Genomic DNA, 7,498 nt, shown 5'->3' with positions numbered 1-7,498 from the left:
CCCTGAGGACTCTGAGAAGATGTTTCACTCCTGTTACGAGGACTCTGTAGCCGAGGGGATGGTACGAGGTCAACATGGCATCCTCACTGACTCAGCACTGTCAATGTCAATGAAGATGCTTTAATAGATACCTTTATCTGCAGATATGTCATGAAGATTCTTTATGAAGAGTTTTTACATATTGAACTTAAAAACTTGTGGTGGTAGAAAGGCTATTGTAGTGTTCATTTCTAAAGATGAAAAATGACCATGTTTAGGCCTTTAACTGTATTGTGTGAAGTTGAAGTGTTTTTTGCTGTTCTGGTGGTGGATTCTGGGAAATGTATTCTTCAGAGTCTAGAGGACATCAGCTGGGGGGAAGAGAAGCAGCAGGCAGACACCAAGCTCAGAACCTCCACTCCAATCAGGAAGTGAGTGGCCTTTCTCACAACCAAAACACCCCAACAGGCAGATGTGTTTACTGAAAGTGAACTGAAGTGTTTAGTGAAAAATACAGTGCTGATAATATGCTTCATTTGTATAGACGTCTTGACATGAATGAGACATTTAGTTTTCGTAGCAGTTCTCACAAACCATTAGCCTGACGATGTCATACTCATAATTCTAGTCATGAGTCTGATATTGCTCCATGGGGCTGTGATTATGGGGCGTGTTTCAACTGAACCAGGGGGAAAAACAGCTTTTATCTCACTGCAGTGCCAACTAATAACTGGTCTCCCGTTGGTGTTCAGATGTGTTTAGATAGTGATGCTTAGACTCAGTGTAGTTGTGTCTTCCTCATTCTGCAGTGTCTACCTGCCTCAGAGTGGAATAGATGCCCACATCAGCTTCAAACTACGAGCTGTGCGCCTAGCCTTCCAGGTGATTAGCATCTCACGAAACCCTCTTCTCCTGTGCACTCTCTCCCTCTCTCTCTCTCTCACTCTCTCTCCCTCCCTCACTCACTCTCTCTCCCTCCCTCACTCTCTCTCTCTCCCTCTCTCTCTCCCTCACTCTCACCCTCTCTCTCTCTCCCTCACTCACTCACTCTCTCTCTCTCTCCCTCACTCACTCACTCTCACTCTCTCTCCCTCACTCTCTCTCTCTCTCTCTCTCCCTCACTCACTCACTCTCACTCACTCACAAATAAAATTCATTATTATTATTTTTATTATTATTACTATGAGGCTGCGTTTCACAGGCCACAGGTTAGGTCCTACCTCTATGGCCAATGTAGAGGCTGTACAGAAGAAATGATTATTGGCTAAATAGGTTCTTGAAATTGGCCTTCCGCCCCAAAGGCATTGTTTCTCATAGACTAAAAGCCTCTATGTGCTCTTCTGTGAGGCGAGCTACAAACCAGTTAGTTTCTAGCACTGTGGAGTTCTTCTGTGATCTCACTTCCTCTTCAACCCCCCAGATCATCATCTGTGATCCAGAATCCAGGAACTTCCTGAAAGAGGCGGGTCTAAACATACTGACTGGGCTGCTGTCATTGGCTGGGAAGGTAGGAGTCAGGTGTCCGTCATGCAGACGAAATATGTCAGCTGTGTCGCATTTAAGCTCAGTGTATGTGTGTAAGCTTGTATTCATATTGCCTATTCATATGTGAGTTTTTGCTTGTGTGTGTGTGTGTGTGTGTGTGTGCATTTCTGTATGAGTGTGTGTCTTCTGTGTGAGTGTGAGCGTGTGTGCGTGTGTGTGCATGCATACCTGTGTGTGTGCGATTCTGTATGAGTTTGTGCGTGTGTGAGTGTGCATGTGTGTGTGTGTGTCCGTGTGTGTGTCTGCGTGTGTGTGTGTGTGTGTGTGTGTGCGTGCGTGCGTGTGTGTGTGTGTATGTGTGTGTGAGTAACCTCTCCAGAACATTGAAGGCTTCACCCTTGTGTGGAATAACCTGACAGCGTTTGCTGAGAGCCCGTCCAACTGGGCCACCATAGCCAAGGAGTGCCAGGAGGCAGGGGTGAGCCGTTGCCATGACAACACTAAAACCTTTCCAACGAGCTGTCAGGGGACACGTCGGCTCTTAATTGCATTGTGACCCCATTCTAGACAAACATCTAACTGTCCCCCAAATATCACTCTGTGTGTTGACATGCAGTGCAATTGTAATTAAAGAATTATATAGGCAGCTTATGATGAAAAGATAATTGAAGAGTTATATAAGGGTGTTTATGATGACTAGATCAATAGGCCTAATAAGAAGGCAAACACCCCCATACCACACACACACTCACACACACACACACACACACACACACACACACACACACACACACACACACACATACACACACAAACACACACACACACACACACACACACACACACACACACACACACACACACACACACACACACACACACACACACACACACACACACTTACTTCAGATAGCTGCTGATAGATCTGGCTCCAATCTAACCCTGAGCTGCCCCCAGTCAAACTTACTTTAAGCCCAGTGTATAGCCCTCGCTTCCTCTGTGCCATTCTCTCAGTCGTCTGGTCTTGAGTGATGGTTTGTGTGTGTGTGTGTGTGTGTGTGTGTGTGTGTGTGTGTGTGGGGGGGGGGTTTCCACCTGTCTGCGGCTGGAGTCTCTCACTCCGCTCATAAATCTAAGCGCTGCTAGAACATTCCTCCATATTTCATAGTGGGTGCGGGTCTCCTGAACTGTGCTGCCTGTGATATCTCCTAGATGCAGACGCCATGCTTTTATGACCTGTTTTACGAGGCTATTGTACTCAAACTACTGGAATGCAGTGAGAAGGTCCCGCCCGCGCTGAAGACCACTCTACGCACGCCGTGGATATCCAACAACATGAAGAAAACTGTACGTCTTATCGTCACTACCGTTAACATTTACATTTAGTCATTTAGCAGACGCTTTTATCCAAAGCGACTAACAAGGATGTATATATACATTTTACATTTACACTGATGGCACACTGCACATCAGAAGCAATTAGGGGTTCAGTGTCTTGCTCAAGGACGCTTCGACAGGGAATCGAACTAGCAACCTTCTGATTACTAAATGACTTCTTTACCTTACCTTACCTTCTTTACCTGTATTACTACCACAGAGTTACTACAATAACTCTCATCATCACTACCGTTAACTGTATTACTACCACAGAGTTACTACAATTTACCGTCATCGTCTTCTTATATTACTATATCACTATGGAGTCATTAGAAGTATTATCATTATTACTACTATTAGTTGTAGGCAGTATTACTAATGGTCGGTGTAGTATTAGTTGTAACATCTCTGTTTTTAAGAATATTTAAGAATATCACCATTAAGATGTAGAGTCTAATCTAGTCTATGTACCACATAAATACGTTTTCTGTTATAAAGTAAAAGTATTCATTAATGCCTTTGCCAACAGACAGTAATGTTCCACGCCTGGGCACAGATAAGGAAAGACAGAGAACTATTGATGGTGAGTAGAGATGCAGTACCATCTACTTACCACAAGGTGGCAGCACAGCAATGATGTGTTCTAAATGCTGACACAATGGGACAAACACACAACCATTTCAATAATAATAATAATAATAATAATAATAACAATAACGTTCAGGTCAGGGATGATGGTAATGATGTCGTTGTTGTTGTTGTTGTTGTTTTTTGTTGATGATGCTGATGATGACGATGATGATGATAATGAAGGGCTTCCCATCCTGTCACCTGTGCAGAGACCACTGGGTCTGTACCAGCACCTGTGCGAGGTGCGAGACTACGTTGACCCGGAGGTGATGTGGGCTGCGTTCGGACCGCAGAGCGACACCAAAGACTTCTACTTGCTGTTCAAGGTCTGTGGAGTTTAATCTCGTCATTCATGCAGACATAATAATACCTTTTATTTATATCGCGCTTTATCAATGACTCAAAGCGCACAGTCATACCAGTGACGGAAAGCGAGGCAACCAAGCCCTTACTTATTCTCTCGCACACATACTCACTCTCTCGATCACACGCACACGCATTCACATACTTTGGGCTTGGAAGTCCCCCCTCCGACCACCAACATTCATTCTAACAATCAGTCTTACAAGCATACGATGCATGTCTTTATGATGACATGCCCATGGTCCTTTTACTGTAACCACCCCAGCATGGATAGGTTCATCTGTTCATGCAGTATGGTCCAACTGTATTAGTGTTACTGTTGTTGTCTGCGTATTGTGGATAGGCAAGCAGAGATAGGCGTATCAATCTCTCAATATCTATAGGATCTGCATGGTATCTCTGTAGCACTCTCTTTTCTTTCTTTCTCTTTCTCTTTCTCTTTCTCTTTCTCTTTCTCTTTTTCTTTTTCTTTCTCTTTTTATTTCCCACAGTGCTTTCTCTTCCTGTCTCTGTTTGTGTGTTCTCTATACCCCCCCCCCCTCCCCTCACTCTCTCTCATTCCGTTTTTTCAACTTCCCTCCCTCTCTCTGTCTCTCTCTCTCTTCCCTCCCTCTCTCTGTCTCTCTCTCTCTTCCCTCCCTCTCTCTGTCTCTCTCTCTCTTCCCTCCCTCCCTCCCTCTCTCTCTCTCTCTTCTCTCTCTTCCCTCTCTCTGTCTCTCTCTCTCCCCCAGGGTGAGATGTTGTCGTTCATTCTGCACATCTTCAGTCTGGAGAGGAAGAGCTACATCTCGCCCGCCATGTTGGCCGTGCTCGTCTTCTCCGCGTGGAGGGGGCTCGTGTGCCGCCTGCTGGAGTACCTGACGGACCAGCAGCGGGCACAGAGATGCCAGGCACCCCGAAATATCACCGATTCAACACCAGCACCCTAACCCCGAAATATCACCAATTCAACACCAGGACCCCCGAACATCCAGTCCCCAAAATAACCCTTCAAGAACACCCTAAAATATCAGCAATACAACACCAGGACCCCAAACATCCACTCCCCAAAGTAACTTTACCAGAACACCCTGAAATATCAGCAATTCAACACCAGGACCCCAAACATCCACTCCCCAAAATAACCCTACAAGAACACCAGATCCCCCCTATGCCCAACGTTGCAAATAATCCCAGCAGTGTGTGTTGTCGTGTGGCTATATCACAGTGATCCTCACTGATAATATTATTTATAATCTCTTTTTGTAAATAATTCATTTAAACTATCGCCAAGTGCAATAATCTGAAGCAGTGTTTTCTGTTCCTGTCGATATGAAATAAAAATATTGAAAGAAGATTTGAAGAAGTTATTCTACGAGACTTCAAAAAATGTCTGACATCTATAACACTGACTATTGATTTAAAAAACTGACTGGTGGACTAGTAGACTCCTACACCAGGCACGAGCATCATAAAAACAGCAAGAAACACAGCCATGTTTTAGAAATATGAGCTTTATTTTTGAAAAATAATAATAATCTTGAATAAAGATGCAATATGCATATTGAAATATTCCATCCATTGCAGTATTGTACAATAAACAGACAATATTAAACATATCCGACGCCCAGATCACACACAGTTACATATCACAACCACACACACTCATGGCCTCAGAAACAGCCTTAAGTGTCCCATAGAGACTGGTTTCCCCTTTAAAGAACTTAGAGGTACATTATGTTATTATATGAATAAAGTACACATTTTTTCAGGGATATGAAGTATACTCCTTAGTATTTGGAATACTTGTATAGGCAGTATAATATAGTATACACTTGATAAGATAGCTATACCTTGGGGGTCATGTAAACTATATCACCATCTCATTGTACCCAGAATCTGTCTCAGTCTTTTGAGTGCCCTTGAATGGACTGTCTTCCATGGAACCTCCAGCCCACCCGTGACAGGTAGGAAATCACCATGGTAACCTGGGGGTCATGGTTTGGAACCCCAGGGAGAGATGCAGACATTCCATTGAACTGGAAGTCCTGTAGGACGTTCAGACGACCTGTGTTATGACCAATGAGTTCAAATGCCTGTACTCTGTACTCCTTTACACAGAAGTGAGATGAGAGGGTGGTATCCACACACACACACACACACACACACACACACACACACACACACACACACACACACACACACACACACACAGACACATATGTTCACCCATACGTACACACACACCCTGCCTTTCTCATTAGTGGACGGGCAGGGACTCACTGCCCCCTCTGGGTCCATCTGTAAGGGAACATCCCGTCCCAGGCAGTGTGTGTGTGTGTGTGTGTGTGTGTGTGTGTGCTTGTGTGTGTGTGTGTGTGTGTGTTTGCTCACATGGCAGGTTTCTCCATCAGGCTCATACCATCACGTCTGCCACGGCATTGGTTATCTGTGGACGGTTCCTTGGCAACCACAGAACTTTGTCTCCTAAGATGGATCGTTAAGGATGATGTTCGTATGTTGAACATTCCGAGCCCAGAGGCGGGGTGGGGTGGGGTGGGTGGGGGGCGGTGGGGGCCATATGACCTGAGACCTCGTAAGCGCGGTTCTCCAACATTATGTAACGTTTGACAAACGAGGAGATCGCAGAACGCACACGAGCCATCTTCAGTGAGGCATTACGGGCTGCTTTCATCGAGATGATGAATTATCAGACACTGAAGGATTTAGACTGGATGGGGCTACCCCACTCCACACACACACACACACGCATGCACGCACGCACGCACACACACACACGCACACACGCACGCACACACACACACACACACACACTTTATCTCTCTCTGACAAAAGACTTGCTCATATACACAGGCCCACACACCATATGTACACCAGGACAGATGTTTGTACATTATACACTCATGCATGATATCTCCTGTGTTTAAACACACTCTCACACACACATATACAAACACTTAAGGTAAACTTGAACCAAACAATTCTCCACCTATATCTCTCTATACAGCGCAAACGCTTTTGTCAAAATATCATCTATCACGTCATAACAATGTTTACATGTGTCCCACAGGAGTCGTTGGCGAGGTGGTTATAACTGTGGAATTTGACATCTTTCTTGAAAGGATGGTCCTTCTCATGAACAACCACGTGGACAGTGATAATACACAATCTCTCTGCATTCAGTTGTTTACACAGAAACCGCTTTGACAGATATTATATATATTTTCAGTACAAAGTGTGCTATTTTACATTTATACACGAGTTGCACGTCTCTCTCTCTTCATAGCAACATTCTGACGATAACCAGCTTCTCACTCCCCCCAGATAGCCGCTGACCCTGGCACATGTTGAGCCCCGATCTAGACAGGGCATTGCATTATTGTGGTCCTAATTTGGCCACAATCTGGCACGGATGTAGTCTGGATTTGGCACATATCTGGCCCCGATGTGGCTCTGATCTGGTCCTTATTTTGGCCCTGATGTGGCTCTGATCTGGTCCTTATTTTGGCCCTGATGTGGCTCGGATCTGGTCCTTATTTTGGCCCTGATGTGGCTCTGATCTGGTCCTTATTTTGGCCCTGATGTGGCTCTGATCTGGTCCTTAGTTTGGCCCTGATGTGGCTCGGATCTGGTCCTTATCGGTGTGGATGTGGCCGTGATCTCT

At 45.0% G+C, this 7,498-nt stretch overlaps 1 protein-coding gene across 2 annotated transcripts in view; it reads right to left on the bottom strand.

Annotated features, from left to right (window-relative positions):
- Positions 1 to 6,255: 6,255 nt before the first annotated feature.
- Positions 6,256 to 7,498, bottom strand: part of LOC308373353 (uncharacterized protein) — a 45,164-nt gene continuing 43,921 nt past the window's right edge. For both annotated transcript variants that reach the window (XM_080848812.1, XM_080848813.1), the window contains exon 8: positions 6,256 to 7,498. This exon is cut by the window's right edge and continues 281 nt beyond it. The gene's annotated coding sequence lies outside the window, so the exon portion shown is untranslated.

The sequence above is a fragment of the Sprattus sprattus genome, assembly GCF_963457725.1.
Source record: "Sprattus sprattus genome assembly, chromosome: 12".
Taxonomy (NCBI): domain Eukaryota; kingdom Metazoa; phylum Chordata; class Actinopteri; order Clupeiformes; family Clupeidae; genus Sprattus; species Sprattus sprattus.
This window is presented reverse-complemented; position numbering and strand designations above follow the sequence as displayed.